We start from the raw sequence: 24,569 nt of genomic DNA, 5'->3' as shown, positions 1-24,569 counted from the left end.
CCATCATTTTGTCCCCTTTGACCTGTTCTCTCTGTTTCCCATGATTTTAGGTCTTCGTTTCCCCTGCTTTTAGGCCTCCCATATCTTAGGCCTAGTTTCCCTAATATTCATATCATGCATTTGAATTGGACTCATGTATGAGACAGATGAGACAAAGGAAAATTCTCCAACACATCCCCCCTTTGGGACTAATTCTAGTCCCACCTTTGACTATTACTTCCCAGAATGTATCTTCATGACTAGGGTACTTCTCTTCCATTATCTATCCAATATGGTCAATATAGACCATCCATCTTTTATCAACAGACCCCCATCACAAAGGTACACTCTGGAGGAAGAATGAGACCAAACATCTCCACCCCTACTTGGCTAGAGTGGAGTAAAAGATCTCACCTTCCTGTGGAATCATCGTTTTAACAGATTCATCATTCTAACAGATGTGTTGTTTTTAAACATCATGCTTTCAATACTTGTTAAAAACTTGAAGTTTAGTCCCTTATCTATCGGTGTCAGAGGTGCTGCGGTGCCAGAGGTACTGCGCAGGCGCTTCCGGTGGCCTGGAGTGCTATCTGGGTTGCTCCATCGTTGCCAGAGGTGCCCTGGTCCTGCCTAGGGCGTTATCTGGTGTTGGAGCAGACAGCGGGTTTTTAAACCACCAGTTGAGTCAGCTCTTGTTTCTTCAACAGACGATGACCGCGCTTACATATCCTCTTTTACCCTATATACATGTACCAATCTCAAAATATAAAAAGCTAATAAAGTGATTATTAGTAATAAAAACATTCTTATCTTCTCCCTTTATGTCTGGTTGCATTACCTCGTACCACGGGCAATGACCTGCTTTAAACCTTCTGTCGTCCCCTCTCATGCACAGATTATATAGTTTGCAGCTGTTTTGATTATATATAAACACAGTTTTTTGTAGGATTATATAGGTAAAATATTCGAGAGATTATATGAGTAAATATTTTCAGGAAAAGGGCCCTTATGAAAAGAACAAAGAAATACAAAAAAACCCTCTAACTAACTTCCTACTCTACCCATTATCTAATTAGTCTATCTATTTTACCCCAAAATAAAATACACAGTGGGGCTACCTCCCTTTCCTACCAGAAACAGAGTCAAGAATGTATTAAAAGTAATAAAGTGCCCTTTTCCATTCATCCAGACCCTTATAAAAAGTCATCCAGCTCATCCATGCCTGGGCCAATGGAATGCACTCTTGAGTTGTAGCATCCAGTGTCCATTCCCATTGGTCCTACCACCACATTGATCATCTGCTTGGCAGCTGCATTGGCTAGCATGGATCTGAGGAAAGGCACAACACAACAGAACAACAAAAGAAAAACAACAACACCCACGGCTATTATTATTATTCCCACCTTAATGAACCATTCTTTCCATCATCCAAACCCAGAATCAAACCAGTTTCCCAAATCTCTGTCTCTCCCCGCATTTTCAGTGTTCTCTTGTCTCAGGTCCTTCAGCTTCTTCATGGCCCTAGTAAAAGCTCAATCAGAGGCTGTATTATTTGGAATAAAGGTGCAACAGTCAATTCCAAACATTACACATACCCCTCCTTTTTCTGCCAGTAGCCAGTTCAGAGCTTGTCTGTTTTGCCATGTCATTTTGCTGGTGTATTTTAGCTGATGGCCTAAGGCATCCATTGCTTGACCATAGTCTTAATTGTTCTGTTGATTGTCAGAGCTAATCTGAGATGGTACTGTATGCCAAATCTTGGGATGACTTCTTTGGTTAAATTTTTTATCAGTTTCTGCTCCTTGGTCTGCTCAGGGTTCTGCTTCGACCCATATGCTAAATCTATCTATGAAAACTGTATCTATATCTTTTTCCTCTTACTGATTTTATCATGTCCACATAATCCATCACTAGATGTTTGAAGGTCCTTCTGGAACTGAGATAGAGCCTATTGGAGTTGCTGTTCCTTTTCTGACATTATTTGTGAATCTTTGTCTTTTTTTATTTTTCAAATGTAATTTTTCTAATAATCTCCCCCCTTGCGCAATGGTCAAAACCATGCGCAGCTAAAATTAAAATAGTAAATAGGGTTGCTAGTGTAATTATTTGTCTTTTAATACCTCGTTTGTCCAATAGTCTGAAGTTGAGGGTTTTGCTTATGCCTTCTTGACTAATGATAGACTTAATTTTTTATTCAATTATCTATTCTAAATTCCAAGGTGTGAATACAACCAATTGTAAATTAGTAACACAACTCTGATGACAAAAGCTACTGAATGTAAGCAATGTGGCATTCCCTTTGTGACAGTGTCTAAATGTTTTGAATAACACAGCTGGTCGATATCAGTTGCCATTTGATTGTGTTAACCACTGCTGTCATAAACCCCACATTTTTCAATATCTAATAGATACAAATTTCTGGTAGGTCTGGACATGCTGTCGTTTGAAAAAAACATTATCAATTTCTCTTATCTGATTTGTCATTCATCTGTTAATTTAATTTCTCTTCATAATCTTTTCTTCTGTTGCTTATGAGATGCTCTTTTAAATGACTGGAGATTTTAGCATAATCTCGAATTCATAACCAACAATATCAACATCCTGAAATCCCTGGTAATGACAGCATTTGTGACATCACATGTTTGTAATTTGTGTAGTCACTATTTTTATTTCTAAACCTAAAAAAAATTAACTATTGACCAAGATGGAGTGACCAGCACCATAACTCTATCATCCACATCTTTTGTTGTTGAACATATTATGTCCTCTTTTTTCCTGATAGAGAGCTCAGTATCACTCAAGTTTATATCAGCTCTGTCTTGAAAGCAGAGCCCAAAAGCTCTCTGTTCAATGGACAACATCATCAATTATCTAATTATGCATTTACCCCTAGTTGGTTAATGCAGTAGTCCCTCACTATGCTAAGTTCAGCGTCAGTTGTAGTTAATTATTGAGTCATGCAAACACTTCCCCTCCCATTTTTTTTTTTTTTTTAATGCTTACAGCTGGACTAATGTCTATTGAAAGAAAGCAAATAGAGAGTGTCAGCTTCACAGAATATATAGAACTGCTGTTGGACCAGTGAATAATCAAAATACAATTTATATGGCCTATCAATAAACTTTGAAGCGGTCTCTGTAGTGATCATTGAAAACGCATCACCTGTGCCCACTTAGTAAAGGATGGAGTCCTTCTGCTTGGACCAGCGATCAGTTGAACTGGTTGGGCTGCTGTCTGAGTGTTTCCCTCCTCATCCGATGCACTTGATCTGTCAGTCTTTGTTGGCATTCAAGGGTCTGGTGTCATGTTGGGACATAGTGGTTTGACTCTGGATGCTGTTGTCTCTCTGCCTCTCCTCAGTCTGGCTTTTGGCCAAGCCACGGAGGAGGCGATTTTGCATGATGGCAGGATGTTTTCTTGGTTGTTTCTGCATCAACACAGTCTTTGTCCATACCAGCCCCTCAGAAGTTTCAGCTTCCTCTTTCAGAGAAGATGAAGGCCCACCAACCGAATGCCTCTTCTTTTCTCTGCAGCCGTGTCCTTATGTTTCTCGCTCTCACTTGTTGCACAGTCCAGTTGCTGTTGGTTATGTTGAGGGAGCCGTCCCAAAAGCTGTCTGGTGTCATCTGGAAATTGAACACTCAGAGATCCGTGTTAATCAAATTTATAAATTTATAAATTCTTTATAAATTCTGCAACCATCTCTTTCAATTGTCCCTGAATTTCAGAAGTCTCATCTGATTGATAACAGCAGTTTGCCCATGCAATTTTAATAAAGCAAGTTCTTCTTTGCAGAAAAGAGCAAGCATTTTTCTTCTTTGCAGTACGCAGAAAATAGCAGCCTTTCAATCTGTCTAAGTTGCCTTATTTTCAGTCACATATATAGTATTTTTATCACTCGTTATATCGATCTCTACTCTCTCAAGCATTTTAGGATTAAATCAATGAGTCTCATTACTGTGAAATGTGTATAATACAGTATGGCTGTTAAAAAATGTCTGTTTAGCTTGGTCACCCAATCCTGCTCTTTCAACACAATGCACAAGTTATTTTAAGTTAACTCAATCCAAAGATCTCAATTTCTGCAATGGCTCAAATCTAAAACTGTCTCCCAGGGACAACAAGATGCCAACATCATAAGCTACGTCTTTATATAACCGGTCAGTCATATCCACATCTAGCTCTTTATATAAATATTTTATCTCTAAATGTCAGATATTTCTTTAAACCTGTTTTATCAATTATTTGATTTTCCCCTGGGAACTACACAAACCACTTATACTAAGGAGAAACTCCAATGTTTTTGATGGCCACCAGTTTGCGCAATCCTCCATATCAATCCCTGTTAGGCCTGCTTATTAATTTAATTCCCCCATAGACCGATCAACTAACATTTAAGCAATTTTTATATTTTCCTTCAGGTTAATTTCGTATCAATTATTTTTATTCCCTTAAGACTTAAATTTTTCAACCTTCTTTTAACCTTCAATCTTCTAACGACTTCCATCTATCAACTTTCCTTTAACTTTCTTTTCTCCCTCATTTACTCGCACATTCTTTTTACTTTCTTTATCACTGTGTTCACATTCTTAATTCTTTCTCAGACGAAAACTTTAATATTGTCATTTAAATACTGCTCTACTTTCAAACCCACATTAATACACGTCACTTTCACATTATCCCTTTCTTTTACACCTTCTGAGTGGGCATTTACAGTTACGGGCTAAATGCCCTGCTGCCCTTGGTCTGTTAACTCCTGTCTCTGCCCTTCATTATCTATGAACTCTTTTTCTAACCAGAAGTCATTCTTAATAGTAGGCTAGTTTTAATGCCTCTTGAACATCATTCTCATCTTTTCTTTCTTTCCACAATCCATTCTCCTCTGCCTCGTAATTATCTCTCACTCTAGACCACATGTGTACTTTTTCTTCAATGTGCCAAAAGGTGAAAAAAAACTGCGATGACAGTTACAAATAAAATCTCTCAAAGTGTATGTTGGAAATGGTTACTCACTTTCTGGTTTATATGCTAGTCAGAACTAGGAAAGGTGAACTCTTTCTCTCTGTCTCCCTCCTTTCCTCACACACTTGCAGCCCCTCCTCTCTCTGTCAGAGGCAGCCCCTCCTTTCTGCCTCTCTTTCTCATATCACAGTCACCTTTTACTTTTGCTATATGAGAGAGAATGAGAAACATTCATAATTCTAGTTTTTCTCTATAGATGAATATTGTTCTTTTTCAGTCCTAATCTGTGCATTTTACGCACCAACAAACACACTTTTACTTTTTTTTTTTTTGCGACAATGAAGAGGCAAAGCCAAATTATTTCTGATTAATTATTATGTTTTGTTTAAGATTTGTCTCCCCATTTCCTTTCCTGCCCCTCCTATTTGTCCATCGTTGAAACATTCTCAGTTGTTACTGACTGCTCAGTAATCAGTTGTTACTGATTCTCAGTTGTCTACCAACATATGACTGGTAAGGTTGGGGTTGCTCCTCAAAACTACCACTACCACCAGTTTTTCCAGTGTCCAATTATCTACCTGTGCTGGTCTGATTTCTCCTCCCTGTCCGACTTTAACGATTGTGTCACTTTCCCACTTTTCTGGCCTCATGCATCTACTGTCATGTAGAGGTTCTGCAATATTGTTGCTCATATTAAACATATACTGGTTTTAGTTTTATATCTGATGTAGCTAGTAGTGACTCCATAATGAGAGACTTAGGGAGGCTAAATTTGTTCAGATGTGGCCGTAGGGCTTCAGAAGTTATTTGGTTTTTAACTATTTCAATCCAATTCATGTGCGGCCAGTCAATCTCAAGTTGATCAAGATTTGTAATTTTTGTCACATTTTGCAAAAGCTCATTTTCTTTTTTTGATCAGTCAGTTTCTGTCTTTGTCCCTTCTCATTTATGAATTCCTTTTCCAACCAAAAATTATTTCTTATGCCTTTTGTTAGTTCTAGTGCCTGCCTTAATTTTTCCTCTTCTCTTTGCCTTCTACTCCACCTCCTATATTTATCTTTTTCATAATCGGCAAGTCCGTCCCACATTTATTCTCTCTTCGTTTTTAAACTTCTTGAAGAAAGCTTTATCAGTTGTCTGTAACTTTCTTTTCTTACTTCCCTTCTATCTTCTTTGGTTCTTCACTTCACATACAATTATGCTTATTTTAATTCACACCTCATTCATACACCCGGGATTTCAGTCACACACTTTCATTCATTCATTGGATATCTTTTTGTTATAAATGCAAAAGCAATATTTGCTTGCTCAGTTCTTACTTAGCAAAGGCTGTGTTTCCTTGTCTGGATCGCACCACCTACAGTCTGGCAAATGACCAAACAATCGACAAGGCCAGCTTCTTGGAATATTTTTTGTTCTTTGATACTTATATCTTTGTGTTCTTTTTTCACTCATTTGTTTGTCACCATCCATCCAATTTGAATAACTTTTGTCCTTATATTGGTTTCTTAATCAAATCTTCTGCTTAGTCTCTGCTAAATTTGATTTTCACCTTGCAGCTTAGCAAACTATAAATCTTATTGACTTGTTAGGTACCTTTTTGACAACAAGCCCAAAATAATCTGGTCACACGCCCAGACCTGGCAGTATGCCTGGACCGGACAGCTGGTACCCCCTCCTCTCTGCTCCTTCAGATTCTCTTGTAGTACAATAATGATAATTTTATATCTTCCATTCAGTTTTGGTTCAGATCACTTATTTCAGCTTATTCTTTTTCTTCAATAAAAACTTGTTAGCAACTTTTTTAGACAATTCTCTTTTTGCCTATATATATATATTTAATTTTCATACAGTTTTAGTTCAAATCACTTATTTCTTGAAACAACGCTCTTTTCTTTTTTTTCTTTTTTCTTTTTTTTTTCTTTTATAAAAAAGAACTTATTAGCAATTCTTTCTTCAAACAATGCTTTCTTCACATATATATTTTTAATACTCTCTTTGTTCTCTCTCTGCACTTCTCTCTGTACTACTGATAGCGCACTAAGAATAAACTAGCAATACGCCCGGACCGGACAGCTTGGCAGCACGCCCGGACCGGCCAGACGACACCCTCCTTCTCTGCTCTTCTCCTAAAGATGTTCCTGCAGTACAATCTAATAATGATCTTATATCTCCTGATCACTTTTAGTTTAAATCACTGGTTTTAGCTTGTTCTCTTTTCTACAATAAAAACTCATTGGTAACTATTATTTGAAGCACTACACTCTTCACAATTATATATATATTTAATACTCTCTCTCTACTCTCTCTGCACTCCTGTAGATCTCTCCTCCTAGAGACAAACAAACAGTGTGCACCTTTTAACGCACTCACTTCACACTTTTTGCGTTTAAGACAAACAAACAGACATGTGACGCAATCTCCACGTCACTGTAGCGTACTTCATACGCTACACGCACTTCTGCGTTTAAAAACAAAGAAACAAATATGTGACGCAATCTCCACGTCACTGTGTCGCAATCTCCACGTCACTGTAGCGTACCTCTTACGCTTACACGCGCTTCTCGCGTTTTAAGACAAACAAACATTTATGTGACGCAATCTCCACGTCACTGTGACACAATCTCCATGTCACTATAGCGCACTTCTTACGCTTTTAGACAAACAAACATATATGTGACGCAATCTCCACGTCACTGTGACACAATCTCCATGTCACTATAGCACACTTCTTACGCTTTTAGACAAACAAACATATATGTGACGCAATCTCCACGTCACTGTGACACAATCTCCATGTCACTATAGCGCACTTCTTACGCTTTTAGACAAACAAACATATATGTGACGCAATCTCCACGTCACTGTGACACAATCTCCATGTCACTATAGCGCACTTCTTACGCTTTTAGACAAACAAACATATATGTGACGCAATCTCCACGTCACTGTGACACAATCTCCATGTCACTATAGCGCACTTCTTACGCTTTAAGACAAACAAACATATATGTGCACATCTCTCGTTTCGTCATTCAAACACTCACAGACTCATACACTCACACACACACACTCATATCATGCATGCGTTTTCTCCCTATGACCCAAAACTCAGACTCTTCCTCTTTTCTAATTTATTTTATCCTTTTTAGGTTCTTTTGATGGAGGAGTATTAAAAATAATTAACAACCATGATGATAGCTTACCAGCAGTGACCACACAAAACAAAATATAAGCAGAAAGTGCTTACCTTTTTATTTTGGCCAGCCTTTGTTTTGTGTGCTCTCCGCCAGGAGCCCCCACCACGGCTGCTCGGCCTCCTTTGTTCCTCCTGGCTGGCGTTCGCCAATTATGTTGTGGCCAATTCTCTGTCTCTGGTTCAGGTCTTCAATATCAGGTTCAGGTCTCAGAAGAAATCTTTCAGAGTCGAAGTTTCAGGTCTCAGAAGAAATAACTTTATTGAACAATTCAACAAAGTGAGATGGTAGCTAAGCATCTAATTTTACAATGGTTTTCTCTCAGATCTTATACCTTTTCTCTCATCCCTTGGTGTCCAATTTCCTCGCTTGGTGACCAATTAGCGTTATCATAGTTATCTTTTTCTCTTTGCTCCTCCTTGTCACGTCGCCACGATTAGAAACACCTGCATTAATGTCCAATTTCTATTGGTGGCCATACTGGCGCATGCGCTTTTTTAAATATGATTTCATATATGGTTTTTTGGGTACTTTTCCACTCTTGTCCTTAGACTACCTTTCACCCAGTTTTTATCCTGTCCTCACACAACCTTTTCCTCGTAAACACTTTTGACAGGTTCAGTGTTTCCCATCATTTTGTCCCCTTTGACCTGTTCTCTCTGTTTCCCATGATTTTAGGTCTTCGTTTCCCCTGCTTTTAGGCCTCCCATATCTTAGGCCTAGTTTCCCTAATATTCATATCATGCATTTGAATTGGACTCATGTATGAGACAGATGAGACAAAGGAAAATTCTCCAACAAGGGCCACTCCGTGTTCGTTTACCTTCCCGGCTGAGTCAAGTAATTTCAGATTCTCTTGTAGGGTTGAGATTTTACATACCTTCTGATTTTACACATAAACCAAGACCACTAACACATAGACTGAGGTGGAAAGCTACAGAACTCAGGTAGTTCTTGTTATACACTGGTCCAGTGGTCCTTTGTAATGTCCTGGCCTCACCAGTGTACAGCCATTTTATGCTTTTGTCAGTTTCTGTATATATTCTTCTCAGTCGGAAATTTAGCTTACTGTTACATGACTTTGCTCATACGTTTAGTGTCTTTTGTTGAACATTTCGGCGTGTTATGTGGTCAGGAATTTCTTTGTTACAATGTGCATGGATTAGTGCATCTCTGTGAGGATGTAAAGCAGCATGGTAATTTAGATGAATTTTCTGCTTTTCCTTTTGAAATTTTCTTGGGGACTCTTAAAAAGCTTGTCAGAAGACCTAGCAATCCTTTGGCCCAAGTCATTCGCAGGCTATCCGAAATAAATGCCCAGAGCAATGCACGTGATGAGACCATCAATAGGACCCTTAGACGTGAACACAACTGTGCCCTGTTCCTTTGATATTTTCAAAAGCAGTTAATCAGTTTTCTGAGGCTTTCCTTGGTGGTTTAGTCATTAAAATAACTGAAGGAGACAATTGTGTGAAAATACGGAATAGTATTGCCACTGTTGTGAACATCATTTTGAGCGAAGGAAAAGTATTTATTGTGTACAAAGAGTATAAACATAGAAGCTCTTTCTTTGACTATCCAATGAATTCGTCTGATTTGGGAATTTTTGTTGTGAGGGAACTCTCTGAAGTTTGATGTCAGTATTGAGAAATATGTTAGGTTACCTCTTCGAGAATTTTGTTTTTGTTTTACCATTACTACATTCTGCACAAGTTCATGAAACAGAAAATTAAATATGGGGTGTGTGGCGAAAAACCAGTACAGAAGCCACAGTTGGTAAGTATTTATCTAATTGTTGTTTTTGTTTTAATTCAAGTGTCTCCCTAGTCGATAAAACCTGTTCCCTTTGGTAATGGGAACTCCCGCTGCATCGATACTCGATACTTTGGGGAATGCCTTCGGCATGACGCGTCTGAAGTCAACTATGGAACTATTCCAATCTTGATTGGTGCAACGTCATTACGTCACTCGTGACGTCGCATGTGACGGTGATCCGGAAGCTATAAAACGGTCACAGGAACCAGGAAATGTTAGCTTCTGTGGCCAGTTGCATAAACTGTTAAGACTAGTCTTACAAGTTAGTAATCAAATTTTATTCTTTAAAATTGTTAATAACTTTTTAAAGTCAGTAACATAAAAACGTAGATTGGTCTAATTTGACACCGAACAGTAAGACTGATTACCCCTAACTAACTTCTAGTTGATCATACTAGTTCTTAAGACACAGTCTTAACATAATGGCTATGTTTATGCAACTGGCCCCTGGTCTTCAGCAAGCGCTCTATGTCATCTTGTCTGTTCTATTTGGTGTTGTTTGTCCCGTGAAAAGAGTATATAAAATATTATGGCGAGTGAGAAACTATTCAGGCAGTGTGCGTCCCCTTGCCCACGTTATTTAAGCGAGGGTGACACACACTCACTTTGTGTAGTCTGGGAGTGGAGCATGCACAGGCAGCGCTCGAGGGCACTGTCTGTGCTAACTATGAACAAATGCCCCTGAGAACGCTCCGCTCCCGACGAGCCATGTTTAATGAGGCTGGCCAGCCGCGCGCCCCGTGATCTGCATTCATGGGGATCGCAAAGGGATCTAGTGGATAATGTTGAGACGGCTTCGGCCCTTTCTCAACATTCTGAAGCTAGTTCCCGAAGTTCCGCTCAGGGTGCGGAAGCCCGCGCTGCGGCTTCTTCCGCCCCGGTAGTGGAACCGATGCTCCAATTATCTGGTTCCGAGGAGCTAGATATTTTGGGCATCGAGGCATGAAAATTCGCCACCCCATTCCCCTGCCTTTGAGGAGCTGCTAGAGGTTGTGACTAGAGCAGTGGCTAAATTAAAGACCGATTGGCCACCAGAAATGCAGGAAGCGACTAAAAAAAGCAAACTCGATGAGTGCTTCCTGCAGACTCAGTCACAACCTCTACGCCGGAGTCTGCCATTCTTTCCCGATCTCCACACTGAGGTGTCGAGATCGTGGAATAAGCCCTTCTCAAGAATATCTGGCCCCAATGTTCACTTATATTCAAATATATTGGGTGCCAAGGAGGAGGACTGTGGGATGATTCCCAGGGTTGAAGAGTCATTCGCATCTCATCTCTCCCCTGACATTGTGTCATCCCTGCGGGCTCCGGCGCTTCCCACCAAGCCCTGCCATACAACACTGGCTTTGGTTGGGAAGGCATATATGGCGGCAGGTCGGGCTGGTAGTTGTCTGCATACAATGGGGCTGTTGCAGGCATATCAGGCCGACCTCCTCAAAGAGGTGGATGACAGCGGGGAGGTCGCCTTCGACGACATCCGCGAGATGCGTCGAGTGGTCGACTTGTCTCTCCGTGTTACCAAGGAGACGGCCCGTGCCATCGGCCGCTCCATGGCAGCACTGGTAGCCACGGAGAGACATCTGTGGCTGAACCTGTCGGGCATCGGGGACAAGGACAGGGCTTGTCTCCTCGATGCCCCAGTTTCGCCTTCTGGCCTTTTTGGCGACGGTGTTAACAATGTCATCGTTGGTTTCAGGAGGCGAAGTGACAGTCAGCCGCATTTAAAGAGCTAATCCCCCACCGTCGGTCCAGGTCTCGTGGTTCTGCTGCCAGGGGGCAGTCCAACGAGGCCGCTGCCAGCTCCTCACACCTGCTGAGGCAGAAGGAGAGTGTTGCCTCTCGTGCTCCCCCTTCAAGGGGCCTGGAGTCAGAGGCAACACCCTCAGTCGAAGCCTTCCAAGCCGAAAACAGATCTGAGGACTGTTATTTAGGCGAGGAAGGCTTCGGCTAAGAGACCATAACGGGAGGTTCAGGCCTCTGAGGGCATTCCCCTCCGCATGGGCTTTTTAAAACTTCGCTCCGCGGAGCCCTCAGGAAATCGATGTTGCTTTCAGAGTGTTCCTATGAAATCTATGGCCATGAAACATTCGCTACCTCTCACGAGGCCTGTAGAAAAAATTATTCGGTTAGTTCCTGCCAGAAAATTGCTTCAGGTCACCGAAAATAAAAATAAAACACCTGAGGTCAGTCCTAAGAGACTGATTCCCCTAGTAGATTATTTAGACACCTGGAAGGGTCTTCAAAATATATCTCAGTGGGTACTGAATACAGTTGAGAAGGGATATAGAATCCAGTTCCAGTATAGACCACCTAGATTTAGTGGTGTTATTCATACGCTAGTATCTCCTGACCAGGCTCAGGTGATGGAAGATGAAGTTCAGACTCTCTTAGCTAAGGAGGCCATAGAATATGTGCCCCTCCACCAGAGGGATTCCGGGTTCTACAGCCAGTACTTCATAGTTCCAAAGAAGGATGGTGGGCTGCGTTCCATTATAGATCTTAGGGTATTGAACAAATCTTTGAGGAGATTTAAGTTCAAAATGTTAACTATACCTATGATTGTTAAACAAATCAGATCCAAGGACTGGTTTGTGACGATAGATCTTAAGGATGCATATTTTCATATTTCCATCATCCCACAACACTTATCAATATAGGGTTCTTCCTTTTGGCCTAGCCTTGTCCCCTCGCACCTTCACTAAATGTATGGACGCGGCCCTTGCTCCTTTGAGACTTCAGGGGATCCGTATCTTAAATTACATAGATGACTGGCTCATTTTAGCTCAGTCGAAAGAACTGGCAATTCAACATCGAGATGTTGTTTTGCGTCATTTGAGGTGCTTGGGGTTGAGACTCAATGTGAAGAAGAGTTCCTTAACTCCTCTTCAGAGGACTACGTTCCTGGGAGTAGAGTGGGACTCAGTTACAATGCGGGCACAATTGTCTCCTGCTCGTATTAATACTATCTTAACACAATGAAGAGTATTAGGTTAGGCCAGGCTATCACTGTCAAACACTTTCAAAGAGTTTTGGGTCTTATGGCTGCAGCTTCCACGGTAGTACCCTTTGGTCTTCTCCATATGAGGGCCTTGCAGTGGTGGCTCAGGAACAAGGGGTTTTCTCCTCTGGGAAACCCTTTTCGCACGATCAGAGTTACGCACAGATGCCTTCGTTCTCTTGTTATGTGGAAGAAACCATGGTTCCTGTCTCAAGGCCCGGTTTTGGGAGCACCATGTCAGAGAAAGACTTTGACTACGGATGCATCCCTCACGGGCTGGGGTGCGGTTTATGGAGGGCCGTCACACCCGAGGTACTTGGAAGGACCGTCATCTCTCATGGCATATTAATCGCTTGGAGATGTTGGCTGTGTTTTTTGCCCTGAGGCACTTCCTTGTGGACCTCAGAGGCCATCATGTTCTTGTTAGGACAGACAATATGTCGGTGGTCTCTTATATCAACCGCCAAGGAGGTTTGAGATCTAGCCCTCTTTGTAGACTGGCGCATCAGATTCTTCTTTGGTCCCAGGATAAATTTCTATTATATGTCAGATCTATTTATATTCCTGGGGTTGAAAATTTCGGAGCAGACATCCTGTCGAGGCAGGGGCTGAGGCCCGGGGAGTGGCGGCTCCACCCTGAAGAGGTTGAGCTTATATGGAGAGAGTTTGGTCGGGCGGAGGTTGACCTGTTCGCTTCTCATGAGAACTCTCATTGCCCGCTCTGGTTTTCTCTCTCACATCCAGCTCCTTTGGGCCTGGATGCTCCTTTGGGCCTTTTCCCCCAATCGCTCGGCTCCCTGGGGTTCTAGAAAGGGTCAGGAGGTACGGTGTGAGATTGCTCCTTGTAGCTCCGTACTGCCCGGCCCGAATTTGGTTCTCGGACCTTATGAGTCTCTTGGAGAGTGCTCCATGGCAAATTCCTATTAGGAGAGATCTTCTGTCTCAGGCTGGTGGTACATTATTTCATCCACGGCCAGAGTTATGGAGACTATGGGTCTGGCCCCTGAGGGGGTCCCACCCATAAATAGGTTGCCCTTTCCACCGAGGTGGTCAGGTCATCCATTCTAGAACCCCACTCTACTAGGAACTAAACAATTAAGTTAGGGAGGGCATTGAACCCAGTTTATTACTGACCACTGGCTTCAGTACTGGTGTTCCATCCTGCTCTCTAACGGGATCTTCCGTTCATGCTTAGGGCCTCTTTGGCGGCCTCGGTGCCCTTTGCAAGCCTCTAAGGGTGTGCACGTAGGGACATTCCCACTGAAACTCCATGTTCCTGTAGATTGGAGGATGAATCCTTTCATCCAGCCTATTGGCATCAGGCTGATGGGCTATCCCTGGCACCCATCATGTCCTGTGGATGAGATATATGAATATATATATGAGTATATAGGAGTATATAGGAGAATCTATTGAGTCTGCTTCCTGCTCGTCTTACTCCCTGGAAGAGTGGTGGTGCTGCCCCCTCTTACTTGCTAGCGTGGGAGCCACTCAACGTTATTTTTGCCCTCTACTTTGGAAGTGAATGGGGTCCATCAACTGTTTGGTTACCGACATTCTTCAAAATAACTTATTTTGTGTTCAGCAGAAGTGTTACGATCTTTTAAAGTCTAGTAGATGTTTCGCAACACTTATTTTATTATTACTGCTGATGGCTGAATAAAGTGGAAAAAACACATGACAGACTCAACTTAAAGAGACAAACTGGATTTTATTGACACAAAGCCGAAGCCACTAGATCCAGTTCTTAGTAATAAGGAAGTGCACTATGTACAATGTTTAAAGATATAAATGATCAAACAACAAGAAAAAGGAAGAGAACCAAAAAGCGGCGCCAAAGAAAAGAACAGAATATAACAAAACAATCCTTATACTAAACCTAACCAAAGAAAAAGGTGAAAAGAAAACCGAAATCTTCGGTGCATCCGGCACCTAAATAAACTAACTACTAAAACAAAACATACACAGAGTGGCGCTCACTCTTGACCTAGTGTATCTAACAAATAAACAACACTACGGGCATTATGTATACCGCGGCATACTGACCTGTCGTTCTCTTCCCCAAAGAGCCGTGTTACAGGACCCCATTGCATTGAACTTGGACACACATTGAAACTATTGTCTCTAAGATTGAAACATAACAAGTACTAAAGGTACAAATAAACCGAGCACAAAGCACACAACTCATTTCACTACAAAGAGCAAGACTTCACTATATGGATCTAGATTCACATTTTAGATAACTCAGACCGCTACACGAGCTCATGGTCGCTTCCGAGAGAGAGAGCATGAATGAGCACGCCATCCCTTTGAACCCAGCTGGACAACTCTGATTGGCTCCCGGACGCCGCCCCAATGATGAATGACGTCCCGCTAGGCCAGTCACAGCAGCCTGCGAGCCGAGAGCGAGCTAAAAACAGAGAGAGATAATGAGCACAAACAATCAACACGTGCGAAGTATACTAGCGTGCACAGACAAGTGAAAACAAGACAAAACACACGTGGAACGTAACACTTCCCCCCTTAAGAATCAACTATATGGGATAGCTCAAACACATAGTTGTTCAAATACATACGCTCAAATGCCACCATGGGCAACTCTAGATAGTGCGTCGGCTATCACATTCTCGACACCTTTCTTATGCTTAATTACCATGGGGGTGGTCTTATGGGGTGGTGGTGGCGCAGTGGATAAGACACATGCCTTTGGTGTGAGAGACCCGGGTTCGAATCCACTGTGAGACACCAATGTGTCCCTGAGCAAGACACTTAACCCCTAGTTGCTCCAGAGGCGTGCGACCTCTGACATATATAGCAATTGTAAGTCGCTTCGGATAAAAGCGTCAGCTAAATGAATAAATGTAAATGTAAATGTACCAAATTGTAACCCTGTACAATCAGAGACCAGCGCATCAGACGCTGATTCTGATTATACATACGTGATAAAAAAACTAAAGGGTTATGGTCGGTAAACACGGTGATCGGAATGTTACTCGATCCGACATACACATCAAAATATTGAAGTGCCATTAAAAGTGCTAATGCCTCCTTCTCGATCGTCGAATAATTCAACTGATGTTTGTTGAACTTCCGTGAAAAATAACAGACCGGATGATCAATTCCATCCTCACCTGTCTGAATCAACACAGCTCCAGCACCAACAGAACTCGCATCTACATCGAGTTTAAAAGCAGAGTCACAGTTCGGTGCGGCTAAAACAGGTGCATTACACAAAAGATCCTTGATCGTATTAAAAGCATGTTGACAATCCTCAGACCATAGAAACGTACGGGATGGACTAAGAAGCGCAGTTAATGGATGTGCAATCGTCGAAATTTGTTTACAGAAGCCACGATAATAGCCAGCCATCCCTAAAAATCGACGGAGCTCTCGTCGAGTGGTTGGAGCAGGAAACTCAGCTATAGCCGTAACTTTTGCTTCTAACGGGCGCACCTCCCCTTGACCGACTTCCTTCCCGAGATACGTAATAGTGGCCTGCCCAAACTCACATTTGGCTAAATTTAAAGGACAAGTTCGGTATTTTACACTTAAAGCCCTGTTTTCAGATCGTTTCTGATGAAATACAATGGTTAAGATTGAACTTTGGACAAATGCTGCTGTCCCGAGAATTTTAGGTTTTTGTGTTAGCACCCCCCCACCTTAACAATGGCTGCATAGGTGCACTGGAATAATCCTTCCTAAAACGCATTAAACTTTCGTTTACAAAGACGTGAAACTCACAGAGTGGTCAGGGGTGTTCACTGATATGCTCACACAAAAATCGCTGCAAAAGATGCTTTCCAACAGGTTTTATCGTAGTTTTTGTCCAACTCCATTGACTTGTATAGGACGTGCTGTGAGACCGCAGCACCTTTACGGTTTTACTCCGCCGCTTCTTCTTCTGCTTCTTCTGCACTGTAAAAAATTATATGATCAATACGTTATGACAATGCTTGTACATGCTTTGACTGATCAAAATAAGTTAAGCAATTTTCCATTTTTTATAAGTTATACAAGATTCAACTCATTTTTTAAAGTCAGTTTAGTGTAATTTAAGGTAAAAAAGACTTAAACATCCAAGTTGATTGTACTTAAAAATTTAAGGCAGCAACTTTTTTTACAGTGTGTGTATTCAATGAAATGCCAGTGGTTTGCTTGCAATTGGCAAAGGTGCATTATCACCACCAACTGGGCTGGAGAGTCTATTATTCAAGCTCTCAACGGAAGAATGTACGGGTGTGAGGCGTTTGGAAAAATAGGTCCACAGTTTTACAACGAATGGTAAAACACCTGTTTGAAAGCATCTTTTGCAGCGATTTTTGTGTGAGCATATCAGTGAACACCCCTGACCACTCGGTGAGTTTCACGTCTTTGTAAACGAACGATTTTTCCAGTGTTCCTATGCAACCGTTGTATAGGTGGGGGGTGCTACCACAAAAAACTGAAATTCTCGGGACAGCAGCATTTGTCCAAATTTCAATCTTAACCATTGTATTTCATTAGAAACTATCTGAAAACAGGGCTTTAAGTGTAAAATACCGAACTTGTCCTTTAAAGTCAACGAGGCTTTCTCCAAACGCTCGAAAACTGTTCGCAATGACGAAATGTGTTCTATCCAATCGGTCGAGTAAACTACTAAGTCATCTAAGTATGCATTGCACTTAGGTACTCCAGACAACACGATGTTAATAAGCCGCTGAAAAGTGGTCGGAGCGTTACGCATGCCGAAAGCCATTACTGAGTACTGAAGAAAACTATCAGGGGTGACAAATGCAGAAATGTCAGAAGCACGACTCGTAAGAGGAACTTGCCAGTAGCCCTTTAACAAGTCTAACTTGCTGACATAACGGGCTGAACCGAGGTTGTCGACGTAATCTTCCATGCGCGGTAAAGGGAAACAGTCGGGCACAGTCACCGCATTTATTTTTCGGTAATCAGTACAAAATCGCGCCGTGCCATCGCTCTTCGGCAATAATAAGCATGGAGAACTCCAGGGACTACAGCTGAACTGAGCAAGTCCATGCTCTACTAGATACTCAACCTCATTTCGCATCACATCTCTTTTCGCTGCATTTACGCGGTACGCATGCTGTTTAATCGGAGCAGCATCACCCACATTAATGTCGTGCTCCAAAACTGTAGTGCGAGAAGGTACATCATTAAATAAAGCAGGAAAATCATCAATCAACTGCATAATATCACATCCTTGTTGTTCAGATAAATGAGATACATGAGATGTAAGATCAGATAATACCTCAGAATTCTTAAGTCGAGCACATTGTTGATGAGTGTGACGAAGAACGACTCCATGATCCTCCGGATCGGAAATCTCGACAGCAGCACAAGTGAACACAGGAGATGACACAAGAGATGACACAGGAGATGACACAGGAGCATTGATTTCTTCTTCAAGTGACACATTCTGGACAGCTTCTCTATTGTAAAAAGTATTTAACATATTCACGTGACACACCCGAGTCTTCCTTTTTCTATCTGGAGTTCCGATTACATAATCTGTAGTACTAAGTTTTCTTACCACCTCGTATGGTCCAGAAAATCGTGCTGATAAAGCAGACCCTACCATCGGCAGCAACACCAACACTTGATCACCCTTATTAAAGGTACGCTGTACAGATTTACGATCATAGTGACCCTTCATCTTACCCTGAGCCACTTCCAGTGACTCTCTTGCCACGGAACAAGCTTGATGCAAGCGCTTACGGAACTTACTCACGTAATCCAGCACGTTCATTTTCGGGCTAGACTCAACAGACAACAGATTCTCTTTGAGCATTTTCAAAGGTCCTCTGACAGTGTGCCCGAATACTAGTTCAGCAGGACTGAATCCGAGACTTAAATGTCTAAATGTCCCTAAATGTCCTGATAAATCATGATCGTGAGCTAGAGACAAAACTTGTCGATAACATGAGGGAATCACGATCTGATACACACTACTCCATTCAGCATCATCTGCAATATCCGAACACCATTTACGCATCAATAAATCGTCCTCAACGAAATATGCAGCTTTTCTCTCTTGAGCTTTCTCTGTGGAAACAGCAGCAGCATCAAAGCACTTCTGAAGACTTTTATCCTGTTTTTGAGCAACAATAAGTCTCTCGCGCGTCACGCGCAGCTTTACACTCGGAGTATCTGGAACATGCAAATTTTCAACAGTTTTAATTTCGTCAGATACAACATCATTGATAAAAACAGGTGCGATAAAAGATGTAGCCAAATCATCAGCATCCGCTTTACGAGCTTGAGCCCGCGTCACTACACAAGTCGAAAACGTTTCCGGATATGACTGTGATAACTCATCAGGGTGTTCGAGCGCAACTGGATTGTCAATGACTTCCAGCAAAGGCATGATTTTTCCACCGGCTAAATCATTGCCTAAAATAAGTTGTACCCCACTCACAGGTAAACGTTCACGAACAGCTACTTTCACAAAACCCGTGCATAGTTCTGATTCTAAGTGAATCTGATGCAACGGAACTTGAACGAGACCCATCTCTATGCCCTGTACTAGAACATGGCTGCCACAAAAAGTTTGCTCCGAGAACGGCAGTACATCTGCACTAATAAAGGACTGCATGGCCCCAGTATCATGGAGCATCTGAACTCTTATCCGTTCCTCAGAATTTCCCGAAACGGAAATTAACCCTTCCATCAGAAAAGGTACGTAACTGGAATCAGGCTTGTCGTTACACTAAATTTTTTTAGAATCAATCCGTTTTACAAAACCAGCACTCTTAGGTACAGAACTCGACTGTTTTCGTTTCAGCACAATACAATCGGCAATTAAATGGCCAGATTTTTGACAATAAAAACATTCTCGATCTTCCTTTGATTTTGGATTAACTGATTTTGGTCGAGACGGACTACTCGAGCTCACTTGAATAGCAGTTTCTCAAAACGCGCAGAAGCAAACACATTTTTATGCGTCAATGAAAACTTATCTCCCAGAACAGAGGCTTGAGATAAAGACGTCACTTTTTGTTCATTCAAGTAAACGACAACACGCTCAGGTATACAATTCTTAAATTCTTCTAAAAGAACTAACTCACGCACGTCTTTAAAATCATTTACTTTACTAGATGTGCACCATTTGTCAAACAAAATGCCTTTCTCCCTCGCAAATTCAACAAAGGTCTGACTGGAATTTTTCTTATGACTCCTAAAACGCTGCCTATAGGCTTCGGGTACCAGCTCAAATGCACGCAAAATCGCAGCTTTCACTACTTCATAATTCACGCTATCCGCTAAGGACAACGTAACGCAAACATCTTGAGCTTTACCGGTTAACTTGCACTGTAACAGCAACGGCCAAACCTCTTTAGGCCAATGTAGTGTGGATGCAATCCGCTCAAACACACTAAAATAGGAATCGACTTCTGTTTCTCGAAACTGCGGCACAAGAGAAATATGTTTACTGACCTCAAAGGTGGTTCCCACCGACCCAGCCCCCGTCGGAGCATCAGCGGCCTGCAAGGGCTGCACCACTGGAACAGGTGTCCCTTTTGCTGCACTCAATTCAAGTTCACGCAGCTTAATCTGCGTCTCCGCCTCGATTTCTAATCTGCGGATTTCGAGTCGGAATTCCAAATCAGCCCGACGGTCTTCTGCCCGTTCGCGCGCTTCCATTTGGACTCGCGCTAAGCGGACTTTAAGTCGCGCGTCACTTCTTCCAGACTCACCCGAGGCTGGAGAAAAAGGATCAAAGGGCGGCAGAACGGCCTTGGCTTCAGACCCCTCCACCTCAGCCATTCCACCCAGCTCCTCCTCACCAGGGCGACCGTCAGCACCAAGAGAACCTTCACCGACTACCGCAGGCAGCACCAGAACACCCAATTCAGCCAACCTTTGGGACACAGCAAACCTAATCTCTCTTTTACGCCGCTGCCTCGACACAGCAATCTGATAATGAGCAGCGATACGCAGCAGATCCTCTTTGCTACACTTACTAAGTTGCTCCTCCGTAGGTGCATTAACAAAAGTGCCTAAATCAAAATCAGCCATATTTACTCTTACCAAAATCACTAACCATATAATCAGCCAGCCCATCCGCTAATCACTGCCTCGCGAACATTCACACTCTAAAAGGAAAGTACTGAACATGGTCATTCCACCACTCACACCAGCAGTAAATAATAACTCGGGGAAAAATAAGAATATAATTATTAATATCCCGGACGAGCCCCCATTAAATGTTACGATCTTTTAAAGTCTAGGAGATGTTTCGCAACACTTATTTTATTATTACTGCTGATGGCTGAATAAAGTGGAAAAAACACATGACAGACTCAACTTAAAGAGACAAACTGGATTTTATTGACACAAAGCCAAAGCCACTAGATCCAGTTCTTAGTAATAAGGAAGTGCGCTATGTACAATGTTTAAAGATATAAATGATCAAACAACAATAAAAAGGAAGAGAACCAAAAAGTGGCGCCAAAGAAAAGAACAGAATATAACAAAACAATCCTTATACTAAACCTAAACCTAACCAAATAAAAAGGTGAAAAGAAAACTGAAGTCTTCGGTGCATCCAGCACCTAAATAAACTAACTACTAAAACAAAACATACACAGAGTGGCGCTCACTCTTAACCTAGTGTATTTAACAAATAAACAACACTACGGGCATTATGTATACCGCGGCATACTGACCTGTCGTTCTCTTCCCCAAAGAGAGAGCATGAATGAGCACGCCATCTTTTTGAACCCAGCTGGACAACTCGGATTGGCTCCTGGGCGCCGCCCCAATGATGAGTGACGTCCCGCTAGGCCAGTCACAGCAGCCTGCGAGCCGAGAGCGAGCTAAAAACAGAGAGAGATAATGAGCACAAACAATCAACACGTGCGAAGTATACTAGCGTGCACAGACCAGTGAAAACAAGACAAAACACACGTGGAACGTAACAAGAAGAAAGATATTCATACAGGTTTGAAACAACCTGAGGGTGAGTAAACGATGACAGAACTTTCATTTTGTGACATGCCTAGTTAAAGGGATACTTCAGGATTTAGCATTAAGCTTTGTATTAGTAGAAAACCTGTAGTATTTTCGAATTACCATGCTTTCCACCCTCATGTCCCCCTGAGACGAGATATTTATGTATTTTTTTGTCTGGAAAAAATCCTCCGATGACGCAAAATTCGTCATTTTGCGTCATCGGAGGATTTTCTGTCCAGAGGCTAAAGACTACAGCCAGTAGAAGGCGTTGTTCCGCATGTTTTCAACCCGCCCATAGAGGGTGGGATCTCACTCACAGAATGTACACATAGTGTCAGCTTTGGAAGCTAAGCTAGCAGGCTCTTGTTCTGTGGAGAAAACTGAGTAGTAGGAGAAAGCTGAATAGTAGGGGTTACCATCCTCCTTTTCCCGGACTTGTCCGGCGGGCGAGATCGTTCAAAATGTCCGGGATTCAGCTTTTGCTTTCTGCGGTCGCCATTCATTGTTTACATGCACACCTTTTGTTTCAATCTAGCTGAATTCATTCCGATTGGTGAGTCTGAATGTAGTGTTTACATGAACGCTAAACAAGTGATCGGTTGATGTGCGTTTTACCATTGCTAAGAAAATTCCCGCTCCTCCGTGAGAGATGCGAGTCTGCGAGACCGGCGCGTCTGAGTAATGACGCCACCGGCCTTGCGCCGTTCTCCCGCGGCCGTCAGCCTCGTCCTGCTTGCCACAGTAAACATAATGAATGGCGGACATTTTGGGCTATCTCGAAATCACGGGCAAACTCGTCACGGAGACTCACTAAGTTAGTAGCCTAACCTTCTTGTTGTTTTCAACTGCGCTCTCTAACCGGTAGGCGTGGCCTCCTAGGGCAGCGAAGCAAGTGCATTTGGGGAGTTGTTGTCTTTCATCCACATAAGCCAAAAATACATTTTCTGGCTTTTCTCAGGCTAGAAAGCTCCGAATTCAAAACTGTCTTCACATTTCTTCTACATAAATGACCTATTTTAAATACACATTCATCTTTCCAGAGGTGAAGTATCCCTTTAAATAAAGGTAAATAATAATGTTTTTCCTGATATAGGCACGATTGCAAATTTAATATAATCAATATCAAAAGAAGTTATATTTTATACACACTAAATTGTCAATATTGTCTATTTCAGTTCCTATTGACTTTCATCGTGTGAAAATTCAAATACAAGTCATACAGGTTTGAAATGAAATGAGGATGAGTAAATGATGACAAAATTTTCATGTTTCAATTTGTATTAAGCATTTAATGAATTGTTGATAAAAATATAAAGTACAGTAGTTCTCAATTGGTTTGGCCACGGGACCCCCCTTTTCCTGTGATCACTAAGCCTCGACTTTTACCTAAAAAAAAGTTACAAATATATATATGAGCACCAAAATTATAAGATATTTTAATTATACAATAAATCTCTTATTTACATAATTTACACTTTATAATGAAAGAATTAGCAGTCTTAAGCGGATTCTGACTTTCTGAGCAGCACCTCTGATGGTTCCAAACCTGTATGATGTACTCCTGTGGAACTCAAATGAACGTATTTTTGAGTATGTGAACAATATTTTCAGTTTTGAGACTCATGTACTTTTTCGATTTTTGTTCAATAGGCATATTGAACAAAAATCGAAAAAGTACATGAGTTTCATGTTCCATATCGTTTCTTTTTTGGAAACAAATGAGGTGGAAGTGGTGCCCAGCGGTTGGGTAGATGGTGACCAATGTGTCTGGCCACGAGGGGAGAGCCTCACAAAGGCAGTGAAACTTGCAATGAAACCCAAGAAAGAGTCGAAAATGTTTAAAGTAAAGCTTCTCTACACAACTAGTCAAGTCAAGTCAAGTTTATTTGTATAGCGCTTTTCACAATACAGATTGTATCAAAGCAGCTTCACAGTATTAAATTAAAATAATACAACAAAGTTTGTTTCAAGAGGAATTTATTGATTGATAAAATAAAATTAAATATCCCCAAAATATCCCCAACTGAGCAAGCCAAAGGCAACAGTGGCAAGGAACCGAAAAACTCCATCAAGTGACCTAATGGTGTCCTAAAACTCCATCAGGTGACCTAATGGAGAAAAAAAACCTTGGGAGAACCCAGGCTCAGTCGGGGGCCAGTTCTCCTCTGGCATTTATGAGCTAGAGGCCGGATTGTAGTTTGAACTGTAGGATTATATGAATGCCTGGCTGAAGATATGCGACTTAAATCTAGTTTTAAACTGGGAGAGCGAGTCTGAGCAACGAACAGTATCAGGAAGACTATTCCAGAGTTTTGGAGCCAAATGTGAAAATGCTCTCCCTCCTTTGGTGGTTCTGGATATCCTAGGTATGACCAAAAGCCTTGAATTTAGTGATCTTAAAGAGCGCGATGGATTATAGGGTGATAGAAGATCCGTTAAATAGACTGGAGCTAAGCCGTTTAGGGCTTTATAAGTCAGTAGCAATATCTTATAATTAATACGGAGCTTTATAGGTAACCAATGCAGTGATGATTAAATCGGTGTTATATGATCATATTTTCTTGATCTCGTAAGAACTCTAGCGGCGGCATTTTGGACTAACTGTAGCTTGTTTATTGAGGATGCAGGACAACCAGCTAATAAAGCATTACAGTAATCCA

The 24,569-nt window shown here is 41.8% G+C and overlaps 1 long non-coding RNA gene across 2 annotated transcripts in view; it reads right to left on the bottom strand.

The window, feature by feature from the left end:
• Positions 1-16,469: 16,469 nt before the first annotated feature.
• The window catches only part of LOC309503191, a 34,451-nt gene continuing 26,351 nt past the window's right edge, over positions 16,470-24,569 (bottom strand). The window contains exons 2-3 of one of the 2 annotated variants that reach the window (XR_014207548.1): positions 17,064-17,500; positions 16,470-16,861 (exon numbers count right to left, since the gene is read on the bottom strand). This is a non-coding gene — a long non-coding RNA (uncharacterized lncRNA). The remainder of the gene's footprint in view (positions 16,862-17,063; positions 17,501-24,569) is intronic. The other variant, XR_014207549.1, reaches the window with a different exon arrangement.

This window comes from Leuciscus leuciscus, assembly GCF_965113295.1.
Source record: "Leuciscus leuciscus genome assembly, chromosome: 7".
Taxonomy (NCBI): Eukaryota; Metazoa; Chordata; class Actinopteri; order Cypriniformes; family Leuciscidae; genus Leuciscus; species Leuciscus leuciscus.
This window is presented reverse-complemented; position numbering and strand designations above follow the sequence as displayed.